Genomic DNA, 16,391 nt, shown 5'->3' with positions numbered 1-16,391 from the left:
TAATCCTAGTCAAGTCAAAAGACAAGAATCATTGTCCAATTTTTTAAAAGTTGAAACCTGCCAAATGAAAACCATTGCAAAATAATTCATTTGTTACAAAATATATTTTCTTTTGATTTATAGGTCAAGATCCACAACCATATTATATGTGAGGATCAATTTGAAACTATACTTCTTAGTTGCAGTAAACATACAACTTTAACTTTTTCCACACTAAGGACTTAATTATTACACTTCAAAGTTTGCCTTCTTTGTAGTTGATTCAAATATCTTGAATGTATAACAGAATAGTGTATGTCAAGATAAGAGAAGACAAAATTTCTCTTTTCAAAAAATGGTTAAAAGAAAAATTAAAAAAACAGAGAGAGAGGGAGACATCAGACTCTTTCAATGCTACTCTCAACAATAATGTTATTCTAGCTTATTCCAGGACTTCAGTTCCCCTAAATTCATTGAATGTCCTAAAGTCCATTCCCAATTTTTTTATTTTTAGCTATTTCACTTTCTTCATGCTTCCCATCTCTGTTCCTTCTACCCTTGGTCACTGCAGCACCTCCTCGGGCTCCAAATGTATTCATCACCACTCCTGCTCCTGCCTCTCCTCCCCTCATTCTTGCCTTGCAGCTCTTCCAGGTGAAGATCTGTGGAAGCCTCTATCCATCACTTTGAAATAAGGACCTGATTAAGAATTGCATCACCTACAAGTCAAGATACGAGGGTAAAAGTCTGTACATGCCTATTATTCTCTTCCTGTGTTTGTTGATCTGTGAAAAGCAAGATTCTTCAAGCTTCTACTTGTCGATAAAGAAATATATCAAAGATAAGAATGCAAAATGCCAACAGTATTCTTATTTCCAAAGACATCATGTATCATTTCTGTCTACTTCCTTATAATTTTTAAGGCCTTGCTAACATATATAAACACCTTTTGTACTGGGGAAAATATATCAATATTTCTAAGAGAAAAAATGGCAAGTGTCAGGATGAGATTTCTTCAGATGTAATTCAAACAGGATTTTTTTTTAAAAAAGAATTAGCCAATTTACATCACATCCAGATTTAACTTTCTAAACTGTATAAGGAAAAAGTGACCAAGGAGGGGAAAAAAATCTGAAATTGTTTTAAGCAAAGAGTGGGGTTTTTTGGTTTGTGTTCCTGGCTGAATACAAATAATGTAATAAAGATCTTGCTTCATATCATTTTCATGTGCCACATCAGCTAAGCTCCTAGGTCTCAGATCCTTCTCTTACAAGATGGCAGCCAACTGATTTTCAAGCAAGAGATAAGGTAGAAACTTCCTCATAGAGAGCTTCTGCACAGGTCATATGATTCCTTATTAAAGCTTAGTTGTAGGCATGTGCTCACCTCCAAACAAAATGGCTTTGTCTAACATCATTTTTGCAACCTTTAGAGATAGAGCCTAAACTACACTGAATAGAATGAGGGGCAGGGCAATCCCTGAACCAAATACAGGTGATGTTAGGGTAGCAACAACACATGATACTACTTACTACAACCATTGAGTACTTCTGCTAAAGCCAGAGAGGAAAGTAAAATGCTTACTTCTGATCATAATTTTTAAATGCCAACATTTTAAATAATTTTTATCTAATCCTTTTAATCTAATAAATCCAAGATAACTGCAATATCAACTAATTTTTTCATTTTGAAATAGTTTTAAAAATAGACTTATTATGTATAATATTGCAAATTTTTGGAAAACTATAAATGTTGCCCTACCTTTGCCATTCTTACATTGCATACTCAATGTAGTACATGCTTTAGGGACCAGAAGGGAACACAGTTAATTCTGATTGCTTCCTTATAAGTTATATTCTAATATACAGTTATGCCAGTATGCTATATTTAACCAATGTGAGAAAAGTCAGAGAGAAAGACACTAGTATAGCATAGCTTCTTATTTGAGCATCTGAAACTGTACCCAGGTTGCTCTAGGCATGCATGCACATACACACACACACACACACACACACACACACACATACTCACACACACACACACACACACACACACACACACACACACACACACATACTCCTGTATTTCTGTCATAGTATAAAAAGCACGTCTGTCGGTTGGAAATAAACTTGAATTGGATACTTAGAAGTGTCTGTATTTAAGCCCTTTAACTACATAGCAGTGACTCTAGGATAATTTTCAAGCCATTGTCTACTTTGGACACTTACTAATTTTTATACTGGCAAACATTTATTTAGCATGTGTTCTTTCCTTCTTAACCTATTTTGCTCCCTGGTTGTATTCCTGGAGAGCAGGAAGAGGGAACTTTCCACTTACACATGCCTCTGAATGCAAATGGCTGTTATTCTCTCAGGTGACAAATTCTGTAGAGGATGCTAATAATTTAACATTTTTTCAATAACACAAGCCTAACTTACCCTGAGGAAAAGAAATATTGAAGTAGAAGATGAATTGGATCATTTTAGGAGCACTCATTAGGATGTGCCTGGAAGTCCTTGTGTTCATTCTCCTGCTTTATTGCTATGTTCTGCTCAGAGCTTTAAATATGAAAGAAAAAGACTTGGTTGAAAAATATAATAAATTGAATATCACTAATTCATTTACTGTGTGAAGTAAATTTTATACAGATGGTATATACAAATATATATATATATGGAGAGAGAGAAATTTAAATTTCATTCTTTCCTTTGTGGATCACTATAGTAGGTTGAAATACATGGACATATTTTTTTAAAGTAGCTGAAAATATTAAATCTGAAATATTAAAATACTTCAGATTAAAAAATAATAATATAAATATCTATAAATACTGCATGCAGATGATGTGTATGCATATGCATTTATACAACTGCATGCTGTCCATATACATATACAGTATATGTGTGCTTATTTGTGTGAAAATATTTATATGTGCATAATGTTCCTAGTAGATCATAATGTTCACCTTTCCTGGTCTTAGATCAAAGGCTGTTGCAGCCAAACAGAAGATGCTCCAAACAAAGCCAGAATTAGGATCCACTCGCATGGCTCTAGCTATTTCCTCCAACCAGATACATCTTGTCTAATTTGCTTGCATCTTGTAGGAAGTATGCTCACATTAAAAATATTTTAATGCCACACAAATTGAAGGCCAGTTGCTTTTACTAACGTTACTATTATGAATTTTAAGTCTTTCTTGAGATAGAATTTACAGTCCATGCAATTCAACTACTTAAAGTACATAATTCAATGATATTTCATTTATTCACATAGTTGTGCTACTATCAACATAATCAATTTACTCCCTATCCCTCACCTTCACCTTATCCAATCCTTCCTAACCCTCATCATCCACTTATCTACTTTCTGACTCTATAATCCTACAGTACATGGTTTTTTGCAATTGGCTTCTTTCACTGAGCATAGTGTTTTCAAGGTGTATCAATGTTGCAGCACATATCAATACTTCATTTCTTTTTACTGCCAAATAATATTCCACTCTGTGAATATACCACATTTTTTACTCATTTATCATATATGTTTGAGTTCTTTGCTATTGTGAAAAATGCTAGAAAGAATTATGCTGACTCTGTTGATCCATTTGGGAATATTGTCATCTGAACAACATCAGTTCTTCCCGTCATGAAAATGTTTTTCCATTTATTCATGTCCTCTTTTTTTTCATTTCAACTATGCTTTATAGTTTTCAGAGCATAAGTTTTGCATTTCTTTCATTAAATTTATGTGTCCTATATATTATAAATACAATATTTTTCTTAATTTCACTTAAAATGTTCATTGCAAATGTGTAGAAATAAAATTTTTGCATGCTGAAGCAGTATTCTGCAAACTTGCTAAATTTGCTTATATTCCATTGGCTTTTACTGAATTCCTTAGGATATTTGCATACAATATTATATCACCTCTAAATGAAGACTCTGTCACCTCTTCCTTTCCAAACTGGCTGCCCTTCTTTTCCTCATTTTATTGCCTGCTTATCCTACCTAGTATCTGAAGTGTTGAACTAAACACAGTTGTCTTCACTTAGATTTTAGAGAAAGAATTCAGTGTTTTGCCATTAAGTGTAGTTATTCATGTGGTTTCTGTAGTGGTAGCTGCCAATTCCCAGTTTAAGAAAGTTTATGAAGTGATTAAAAAGGTGAAACATATGCTGACGGACAAAAGTCCAATCAACAGTTCTCCAGTTCAAATAACAAGCTAAGAGAATCCGTACACTTTAAACCTAGTATCACTGGGATTTTTCGTGTATGGTGAGTGATACTTCTCTCTGTGTTTGAAGTAAATCAGAGTCATTACTTAAAAAATAAATCAAATCTCAGAGATTTTGTACAATTTTCCAAAAATCATGAATAATATAGAAATGCCAGGATTTAACCAGAGACACTTAGTGTCTAAGAGAAAAACATAACAATGTGAAAGAGATATGAGCTTGGTGAAAAATAGTTTTGATTAAAAAAAAAAAACAACTCTTCCTTTTATCCCAGATAATTTAAAGAAAACTTGCTCTTTGGCTATTGTTCTCTAAAGAGAACAGCCTGAAATTTTTCCATTGCACTAATACCTCATTAAGAGACAGCTTTAATTTTTACTGTTATGTTATAAATATATAGTTTTTTCAATCTTTAGCTTCATTTCTTTCTACTTTGAACATGTGAGGATATTCAGTTTTGAATCAAATGAGGTAAAAATATGTTTTCTAACCTGAAACATTGACTTTTTATGGTATCTTCTTTAACAGATTTTATCTTCTCTAATTAGAAGCTATAGTTAATCTTAGTTGTGCTAGCAATTTCTTGCAACTAATAGACATACATATACCTCGTTATTTGGCTTTATCCTTATTGAGTTCAGACACAATGCTCTGAAGCAGAAGATAGTGTTGAGTCATTTATGGGAAAACAATGATTTTATTCCTACCAAAAGGATAATTTTAAGTCAATGTTTATATCTATGCTACTACTTGTGTCTTTGTGATGTCTTTTTGAGTCTTAGAATGTAATTTGAAGTTATAGCATCTAAATGAAGATAAATTCATCTGGTAGGACCAATTATTCTGAATCACTTTGAATTTTTCCAAAATGATATTTGGAAAATATTGAGAATTAAGCACGTCTGAAGGCAAAGAATTTATCCTAACATACAAACAATGCAAATACAATGAATGAAAAGCAATCTATATGTGTTCCGTTTTAGCTGCCAGCTGTTCATTACCTAACAAAATCACACAGATATTTCAATCTTGCTTGTTCATTCTATATTTGGCAGTTTGTCTCTCACCAAGAGTCTCCTAACCAGAACTGTAACATGATGAGGCTCCCTTATAACTATTTTTAAAATATATTTTATTTCACTATGTTCAGCTATCACTGCAATAAATGAAACTTAGATACCTCATATCTGATTAAACTACAAATATATCCCAAAATTTATCCCTTTATACTTGCAATTCCATTAAATAAGCTGCAGAACATCCTGACTCACCTAAAACTTATGCTTCAGGAAACAATAACCTTTGATTTATATTTTTGAAATTACATTGCATTCCTGTTTCTTAAATCAAGTATTGAGTTTCTTTCTTACTTTAATCCTGCACTGAACATTCATTATATTCTCATGAAGCTACAGCCACAGTCTTTTATGGTGATTCAAAGTGACTGTAACAAAAGTCTCACATGTTCAACCAATATTAAGGACACACTCAAGAATTAATCAATTGTTATCTGATTCACATCTGGAAGATATGAATTTTTCTGTTTTTCCTTACTTTTCAGAAGTGAATGCTAGAAGACAGTTTTGTGAGAAAAGCATGAACCCATATTATAGGGAAAATAGCACACTGCATCCTATAGGATGGATGTAAAACCAATTATTGGGAATTTTTTCAAGGTATGAAAATTCCATCACTCAATTCAATGCTCTCAGACAAACGGGACCTATCTCACATAATTACTGGAATTCTACCATATATGGAGTCGAACACACATTGGATGAGAACAAATGTCTATTGAGTTGAACTGAAGTTACTGGAGATTCCCTGTATTTAGAAACGATAAGAGTATCAAAAGCGTTAACAGTCTGTCCTTGGAAAGTTATGCTAAACAAAGCATTGCTGCTTATCGTAAACACAGTTTAAATACTCCCTTATAAACATTTACTTCAAAAATGCAACAGTCACAGAATGGAAAATCAAATACATGCAGAAGTTTTGTCATTCCAACAATTTTATTTACCACCACAGATCTCTTACCTAAAGGAATAAGATAAATGAACAGTGTTAGAGACAATGTTGCTTTTCCACAGGGTCACTACTAAATAATATCTTTCACAATAACAATATAAAGATGAAAGTGAATCTAAGAACCAACTTACTATCTTTAAAACAGAGTACTAGTTGTGAGAGTACAGTTTCTTCAACAAATGATGATGGGTAAACTAGATATGTAAACCAGCAGAATAAGATAAGGTCCTTATCTAACCCCATGTAAAAAATCATGCACAATGTCTTAAGACTTAAATATAAGACCTGAGAAATAAAACAACAGTGTTTACAGTGATTTGTACGATTTAATTATGAAAGATTCATATATGTCTGTAATCAGAAGATGTATGATAAAAATATCAATTTTTTTCACTACAAAACAAATTATGTAAGATGTTAAAAAAATATTTTATGAATTAATATAATATATGGGTCACTTCATAATAAAATGGAGCTCTCAGTTCTTTTCTACCAGAATTGCCTTAAGTTTAGTTTTACTTGTTATGAAGGTTCCCACCATGTCACAACATATCTGTCCTCATCATTGGAAAAAATAATGAAAACACCAGGGTCTCCAACTTGTACTTATTTAAATGTTTATTCTTCTAAAATATAAGAGAAATGCAGTTCATCTTGGCCTAATTTAAATTGAGAAATGATATCTTGTGAAAAGTGTACATTTTAGTCAAGTATGAACTAAAACACTTGGTGTATATTGAATTCATGGTTTGTCTCTTCAGCTGCCCTTTCTAAAAGTAACTATCATATTTGTGTGATCTTAGATAGTAATTTAATAAACTTATACCATGGCCATCTATGTATAAATAAAAGTAATAAACACACACACACACACATACACACATTTTTCCTGAGTGGTTTGGATGAAACACACAAATGGTCCCTATCATTTAAATGAAACAACATAAGTAGCATAATGCTATTATAATACCAACTATACATCCAGAAGAATTAACTTATATTCTCAACGATTTCCATTCAAGGAATATTTTAAATAATATTTTGCTCATTGTAACATAACATCTTTGTAAAGCATAAGAGGCTACTAGATATATTTTTATATCTACAATTTGAAGCAATGTCTGCAGGAGCAAAAGGAAACATGAATATGATTTATTGAAAAATGGGCAAGCTAAAGGAAACTGACCTAGTTATACCTGAATTACTACAGTAGCTGTTCTTCACAGAATATCTGACATCACTGAAAAACAAACCTCTCAGCTGTAGGCACCGGACGATGCTCACTGAAGCTCAATTTAAGCCAAAAAGCTTTGTGTGGTAAGCAAAACCCTATAGATGAAACACACACGCTTCAAGCTACTTCAGAAAACTTAGGCATTGCTGTCTCCAAAGGAAGAAAAGAATAAGAAAAAGAGAGTTCTTACACTAGTAAGAAACTAGTTCAGCCAGTACAGTACAGAAAAGAGCCTTTTTGTTACCTGATTCTATAAACTCTCTATCGGTCATGAGAATTTACAGAAGAGAAAAAGGGAAATCACAACTCTTTGGAAACAAAAGGAATGTCCTCTTAAATTTTTCTACTTCTTGATAAACTTCAGTAACATATAAGGAAAAGAATAAGAGAAGGAGCACAGTTACTATTGTGAGGCTACAGCTCTGATCTCTTCCTCTGACAAACTCCTTTTATCTTTTTAATTTATTCTTTAAAATGAGAATTGGAGTCTTACCAGCTCAATCACAGTATCTGCAAATTAAAGATCTATAGGATTGTCAACTTCATATTTTCTTCAAGAACAAAGGAAGTCTCTATTTCACAGTAAAATTCTCCAGAGGACAGAAGCTATTTAAATCAGAGTCATTATTATTATCCCCTACACCACGGTTTCAAAATTTGTTCATTTATTCACTTATTTATCCAACAAATATTTTTAAAGTGCCTATAACATGCTAAAACATGCAGAACACATCCTGCACTTACAATACAGTAGTTAAAAATACCTGGAGTTATGGATTTTGCATGGTAAAGTAAACCAAAACTAAAGATAATGCTACACAGTACATTATAAGGGGTAAATGTGGCTTTTTAAGTACAAAGATAAATCAGAGGGTCCAGTTGGAATATTAAACAGAAACGACCGTGATAATACTCATTGAGAACATGTTTGGATAAGACAATGAAAGGAGAGAGAGAGTGTGCCCTGTAACTGTCTGATAGAAAAAGCATTTCTGACCAGAGAAACAGCTAACACAATTTTATAATATGGACATATGCTGGCACTTTGAAAGAAAAAAAATAGTGGCTGTACTAATTTACAATCCCACCACCGGGAGAGTTCCCTCTTTCTCCACATCCTCGCCTACATTTTTTATATTTTGTCTTTCTAATAACAGCTATTCTGACTGGGATAGGATGCTACATCATTGTGTTTTTGACTTGCATATATCTGATGCCTAATGGAGTGAAACATTTTCTCATAAATTTATTGACCATTTGAATCTCTTCTCTTGATAAGTGTCTATTTATATTCTTTGCTTCTTTTTCATTTGGATTATTTAGGGTGGAGATTGCTACTAAACTGTTATATATTCTGCTAATTAATCCCTTGCCAGACGAATAGTTTGTAAAATTTTGGTCCAGTTATGCAGGTCATCTCCTCACTCTGCTGATTGCTTTCTTTGCTCCCCAGAGCTTCTTAGTTTGGTATCTCTTCTCCTTCTGCTTTTAGAATTTCTTTCAATATATATTCTACTGCAAGACTCTGGCAATGAATACTTTTTGACTTTATTGGTTTGAAAAGGTATTTATTATGCCTTCAGCTTTGGAAGTTACTTTCATTAGATATAGATATATGAGTTGACTTCTTGTTTCAGTGTTTTAAGGATGTCTTTTCATTTGTCTCTGTCTTGTATAATTTTTATAAGAAGTCTGACGAATTCCTAACCTTGTTTCTCTCAATATAACGTTTCATTCACCCAACCTTTGGATGTCTTCAAGGTTTTTTCTTGTCTTGGGCTTTTAGCAGTTTGACTATGGTATGGCTAAGTGTATGTAGTTGTTTTTATTGTTGCTTATGTTTTTCTTGTTTTAATAATTTTTCTTCTTAGCATAATTTAGTCTTTTTTGGACTTGGTGGTTTCTTGTCCATTAATTTAGGGGGGAAAATGACTTAGATCTTTTCTCTTATCCCTTCTCTGACCCCACTGATTGATTTCATTTCTTTGTATCAATTTTCTGGCTTGATTCCCAGCATTTCTTGAAGTGCAGGCCCAAGACTGGATTCACAAGTCTAAATACCACCTCTGCTTAGGTTTTCCAACTTCACCCTTCATAGCTGTTTTGAGAATCTCAGTGGCTGTGACACACAAGTTCTCAGAGAATTAATTGGCCTTAAAGAAGGGCCATATCTACATAATAATATTCCTGAAAAAAAATTACAATGGTGGAGGGGGTGAATTCAAGTATAATATATTTAATAGATTGTAAGAATTTTTGCAAATGCCACAATGCACCCCCCCACCCAGCACAACAATAAAAATAAATAAATAAGCAAATAAAATGAACTAGTAAAAAAAAAAGAAATAGATAAATCTGAGACCCTATAAGAAGTACTAAAGGGAGTCCTTCAGTTGAAATTAAAGTCCACTATACAGTAACAAATACACATGAAGAAAAAATGCTCCCTGGTAAATGTAACAACACAGGTAAAAATAAAAGACATAATAAATGAAAAAATATTACATTCTCCAGTCTTGTCTGTTTATTTGCATTGGCCAAATCCCCTTGTGTAGAATTCTATATAATTGCTAACTATATTGTAAAAAGCCTGTGAATAGAGAAATCAGTGGCTTTCCTGTGAGTGCCCTGATATTATTGTCAAATATTTACACTTATGAGGGGCCAATTTATGCATGGCAATAAACAACCTCAAACTCAGTGACTTAGAATTGCAACAGTTTTTCTACACCCTGCTTTGCTTTGCATAATCCTTACTCAGGATCCTACACTGAATCTCAGTGTTTCTACAATTGCCAAACTTTAAAAAGATACATAGAGAACGATGTTGTGGGTGTTAAGTTTTCCCTCTGCAAGTGACACCCATTTCCATAACCAAAGTCACATGACCATGCCTTATCTTCAAAGTATGCCTGGAAGAGAAATTTTTGTTAAAAAGCACTAATAAATATAATATTATCTGTTTTCTACAAGTTAAAATACTACTCATTAAAACTTTCATCATTAATCTTATAGAAACAATTAGTAAATACATATGGTATTATATTTTTCAGGGTTTCATAGAGAATTAAGTTACCTCTGGGAACTGTATTTTTTCTGTTTGTCATTTTTCTTTTCTGTGGGAAACCAGAGAAAAAAATGCCATCTGGACATAGAATTTTATCATCAGATGTTTTAATTTTTTGATCATCTGTTCTGGCAAGATACAGTTCTCCTTCAATGTTTATTTTGCCTGCCCTGAAAACTGATTGTTTCTGGCATCTGTTCCTCTGCCATCCCCTCTGAACACAGAGGAAAGCAAAGGTTTGGGAGTTTGGCAGTGCCTCCATCTGGTACAAATCCATTGCTTTTATCATGTTTCATTGCTAAGGCCCCTGAAAAATAATGTTTCAAAGAGCAATGCACTTACTGGGATTAAATGTCCTGACTTCCCTAGATGTTGAGGAAAGTAGTACACTGCTTGGCATCTGGAACCTATTTTTGACAAACTCCTAAAGAAGAAAATTTCAGAATTTAAAAGTTTGCTGGAGATTTGTGCACTCTTAGGGGTTAAAGATCTATTATACTTCATCAGCTTCAGTCTTAGACTACATTTTAGCATTTACAGGACTCATTTTATCATAACCAGCTCTTCATTGCACACTCACCTCACTTCAAATATGTGCACCATCCACCCTACATGTTGTATGTATATTGGCCTCTCTCTTCTGTTACCATTTTTCAAGTGGTAACTTATAACACCCAGCCGAATGTTTTTCTGCCCCTGTATAAATAGATAACAAACTTAACCTTTGAGAATTATTTAACGTCATTTATCTTATTAGACTTTCCATCTTCTGTCTGCATATTTTCTCCACATCATTTGGTTTTCTATTTAAAACTAAAAGAAAACATGACACTTTCATTTTTTTAGTTCCTTCTCATGAAGCCATTTGAACTGATTTTTCAGAGTACACTAATCCTGAATCTAAAAGTAATCTAGTGGCTTTGTTTTCTATTTAAAATTTTAAAACTGGAATAAAGGAGAAAAATTCAAATGTATTCCATTCTAATTACTTACAACTATTACACTGCATTTTTTCAGCATTTATCTTCAGAAGTGCTGGAGAGCTATTACAGAATTTCATACAAATTTTGACTCCCTCTAAGACAACTGTTCATCTCATTTAAAAAAAAACACATGGAAAGTCATTTTCACTGCATTGTTCCCTTCCTAAGTCAAGACTTCATTAAAGTGGTATGTGGTAAGCAATACAATTAATCCTGACTCCACATCCTAAGAACTATCACTTCCTTGGTGTTGCAGAGACTCATGAAATCATCCTTCTTCCATCGAGACTTTTTTTCTTTTTTTTTTTCTGAGATTTTTTCAATAAATCACAGCTTACTGCCTTCTTCCATTATCCTGGAACCGCACATGGGTCTCACGTACCTTTTCAGGATGGTGTTGTAGCATTTCATGGGAGAAAACAGATATAAGGGCCATTTCACCAGAAATTCCCTACATATCCATGTGAACACTCCTTTTTCTTTTAAGGTTTTGCTTAAAAGTTGACTTCTCAGCAGAGCACTCACACCTGTAATCTGAACTACTCAGGAGGAAGAGATCAGGAAGATCATGGTTTGAAGCCAACCTGGGTAAATCCCTATCTCGAAAAAGTCCTTCACAAATAAAAGGGTTGGTGGAGTGGCTTAAGGTGTAGGCCCTGAGTTCAAAAAAGAAAAAAAAGGCAACTTCTCAGGGAGACCTTTCTTATCATACTTTATTTTTACTTACTTTTCCCTTTCCCACAATGTAAAACTCTTTCTCCCATGCAGACTTTCTAAAAATTATACTGACCATTCCCTGCAACAGTGTAGATCTTTCTGAAAGCAGGCACCAATACAGAGTTAAAAGTACAATAAATTAACTTGGGAATCTTGCCTGTGAAGATAAAGGGGAGAGGAGCCAAGAGCAGGCCAGGAAAGTCTTCAGACCACAAGGCAGGTCTGAGGACTATGTTAGGAAAAAAGGAATAAAGAAAGGTTGAGCAAGAGCTACAGAACTGCAGCTAAAATGCAACTCAAGAATTGAAATGCACCACATCTGTATAAGAACAAGACACAGGAAACACACTGAAAACTGTCGAACAATATGAAGTAAGGGAAAAGAGGGAAGGAAGAATAATAGAGGGGATTACTGATTAAAATATAATATATTTATAGGAAAAATACTAAGACAAAACTTCACTGAACAATGAACAGACCAACAATGAAGGACAGGACTATAAAACAGGTCATGGAAAGGGAAAGGTATTAGTAACAGGGAGAGAGTAAATGAAGAAGGTAAAGGAGGGTGAATAAGGTTGATGCATTTTTGATACATGTATGAATATGTTACATTGAAAACTGTCAAAATCATTTTAAGAAGTGGGGAAAGGGAGAATAAAGAGGAGGAAGAACCAAACCAGGGCACATTATATGCATATATGGAAATGTCACAATGAAACCCCCTGTACAACTATTATATGCTAATAAAAATGTTTAAAAAAAAAAGAAAGAAATTCTCAATCAGCAAACAGCAAGCTCCAGAGCAAAGGCCAGCTATTAGAGGAATCCTGTATTGAACAGAAATGAATTCACCCTGCTGCCCAGGACTGCCAGCCATTGAGTGGAATTGCACATCTGTAGTTCCAGAGCTGATGTAGATTCCAAAGACACTGTGAAGCCAGAGAGCTAACTATAGTACGTTCCAGGTTTCCTCTTGAAGGGAGATCTGACTGACAAACACTAGGCTTGCTGTATTGTCTAAGTGTACAGTATGCTTGTATTAAAATGTTTTATATGTCTTTCCCACTAGCTCTAAATAGTGTTCCAAAACTACCTATTAAATAAATAAGTGAAAGAATAAATAAATTGAATCCATTTTAATTCTTCAGTGAAATATGTCATACTATAAAGTGGTTGCATGTATAATGATTCATTTGACCCTTAGTTATTTTATGAATAAAATAAATGTTGAAGGAATAGTAATTAATGAGATCAACAGATTTTGACTCTCCTTAGAACAAATATCTAACCATCATTATAGTAGTTTCACTGCTTTGCACATTGCTTGATATAAATTCAATAAAGTTGACAAATGTTGAAATTAACAAATAATATTTCAGCATGGGAATGAAAATGTTCTTCCCTTCAAGATGCAAACAACAGCAGTAACTTTGGAGGTTTTTACTCCTGTAAAATATGCCTTTCTATGGGTGTTGTCATAATATTTCACAGCTTCAGGTATAGAGTGAATCAACTGTGGAAGTCTTCTTTCCAAAAGAGATGTAGAGATGTAATACTACCCCAGGAAGATAAATCACATCTTATCTAACATGTAATTGAGGGGGAAAAGAGCAACTTCCCTCTTAGAGAAAAATGAAATCTCTGAGGGATAATGTACTTAAATGGACCAAACTTATGAAGAGGGTTAAATCATACAGCATGTGGATTATATGACAAAGAAAGATTGCTGATAGGATTCAAGGTCTCCTACCTTCAGGCCAACTGTGTTCAATTAAATCAGGCTTCATCGAAAAGAAAAGAGATTTCAGTAAGAAGGGGAGGTTTAGTGTCACAGCCCTGGGAATTCACTGATAAATAATGCACTGGGCTTAACACATAAGATAAGGATTAAGAGTAGACCTGAAAATTATGTTTGTGGACCGGGCATTGCCTGGCTGAACAATATAGAGTCATGTGCAGTAGAACTGATTCTGAAGCCAGGGACACAAAGCCTATAAGACTGGAACACTAGGGTCTGTGATAGTAAACTAATTTATCATCCTAAGAAAGGAATCTATTAATCACATCTTAAGTGACCTGTGCTTCTGCCTCTATGTTCAGTAGTGAAGAAATTGGGAATGCATGTGGAAAATTTTTATTGGCATGTTTAAATCTCCTGTAAACACTTCTTTGTACACTTATGTAACTCTTAGCTTGTAAAATGTTATTTTCCTGATGATTCAAGAGTTCTAAGACTGAGTTTATAATGAAAATTGCAATTCTCCCACATGATTGATTGCATAAGTTAATTTAAATCCACATTTAAGAAATTCACCTTTTTTGAAAAAAAGCTTTAAAATATTGATGTACCAAACTGTGAACATTTATAAACTATATTGTACTCTCAAGGCTCATAATGATTTGTTAAAAATAAAACAGAAAGTTTCTCCTCAAACCTGAAGACACAAATAATCTTAATTCATCTTATTTGCATTTTATAATGACTTTAGTAGAAATCCTAAAATGGAAAGTTTCTCCCACTAAAATGAATTCTTTTTCTCATGACATTCTTAATATACAACTTAAAGAATATAACTGAGATTTTCAGCTTACTTTACCATGAAAATAATAGTACCAGGTGAATTCAGTACTATCTCTGCCTCAGGCAAACTGTGAATTTGAAGTTCTTGCAATTTCCCATTCTCTTTAAGTTAAAAATGGACTTGAAATGTCATAAGAATTTAAAATTGTATAGAAACTGTCTAGCCCAGCAACTCTGGTACCACTGTGTCCTATGTAAGAGTCATCTGGAGAAACCTTACAAATAATTTTTATAGATCTGGAGTTTAAAAATAGTATACTCTAAAATAATAAAAATTATGAGTTGAAAATTTCAGAAAATCCTTGTTACCCATTGCCAATATTATCTTTACCCATCTTCATTTTGGGTAGATGTAGGTAAGAGAAGAAAATTTTAAATATTTAAAATTGTATATCTATTATTCAAATAACTTTGCATTACAAATATTTTAGAAAATTATTATTCCTGAAATATCAAAAAATTATGGAGGAAATATTTATATTAAAAGGTTACAAGTTAACCAATATAGTCTCCTATAACAAGCCTATAAAAACAATAAAAAAAATCTAAAACCCCCGCATAAAAATGGTTAAAACATTAATACAAAGTAAGAAATGTAGGTTGAAACAAATGACTGTGTTTAGTATACCTGATAACCATATAAGTGCAAGTGAGAGCAATGTGTTGTATTTTATCCACATAATTCAAATAGGTAGAATTCTGGACCCAAAAGTTGATGCCAGAGAGGATAGGATAAAACACTACACTTCTGGGGAACAAATTGGTATATTCATTTTGTAAACAAAAATTTGCACAATATCAAGTGGAAAAGACAGCAAACTTTGTATTCTATCTTCTCTAAGTCAAGTGATTATATTTTTTAAATACTCAAGAATATGTGTGGTTAGCACTTAATAGCCAGTCTAAAATTTAATCTATAACCCAACCCTATGAAGTAAGTCTATCATAATTATCTCCATTTCATAAGAAACTTTGCTTCGGAGAGATTTAGTAATTTGTCCTGGAATGTCCAGGAGGTGGAAAGAACAAGTCTTAGGATAAAATCCAAACAAGTCTGACCCTGGAGCTGGGGTTGACCTAGGTTTTCTCTCCTTGTGTTACATTTTCCTTGTCACTGCTCTTGCCTGTGGATGCTTCACCCTTCCTCTTTCAATAAATAGAATGTCTATAAAGTACCCTCAAAAGAGCACCCACTCACTTATTTCTCCAAGTAAAAATTGATTTAATTTAAAACAAAATCTTCTCCCTTTCTCAAGCTAAGTGTCTCTCCTAGCTTGAACTATCCTATTTGAGTACAGATGGGTGAGCCTGTTTATCTTCCCAATTTACTTTTACACTCTGCTTCCTCCTACAGTCATCAGCTCAGCTTCGGACCCATCAGGCTTCAGGCAAAGAAGTGAGAGGATCTGAGCAGAGTGATTACAAATTTGAGGACTGGTGCTGTAGGGTTTTGTGAGGCTGTCCTCCAGGGTTGGCAGACACTTAAGTATGGGTCTTTCTTTCTCAAGTGTTGGGTAAATTTCTAGTTCTCTCATTAGGAACTTCCAATTGCAATAAGAAGAGTCAAT

At 33.5% G+C, this 16,391-nt stretch overlaps 1 long non-coding RNA gene across 1 annotated transcript in view; it reads right to left on the bottom strand.

Annotated features, from left to right (window-relative positions):
- The window catches only part of LOC141423036 (uncharacterized), a 116,816-nt gene that overhangs the window by 23,542 nt on the left and 76,883 nt on the right, over window positions 1-16,391 (bottom strand). Inside the window, exons 2-4 of the long non-coding RNA XR_012447698.1 lie at window positions 11,120-11,235; window positions 10,882-10,963; window positions 2,418-2,537 (exon numbers count right to left, since the gene is read on the bottom strand). This is a non-coding gene — a long non-coding RNA (uncharacterized lncRNA). The remainder of the gene's footprint in view (window positions 1-2,417; window positions 2,538-10,881; window positions 10,964-11,119; window positions 11,236-16,391) is intronic.

Source organism: Castor canadensis, chromosome 5, assembly GCF_047511655.1.
Source record: "Castor canadensis chromosome 5, mCasCan1.hap1v2, whole genome shotgun sequence".
Lineage (NCBI taxonomy): Eukaryota > Metazoa > Chordata > Mammalia > Rodentia > Castoridae > Castor > Castor canadensis.
This window is presented reverse-complemented; position numbering and strand designations above follow the sequence as displayed.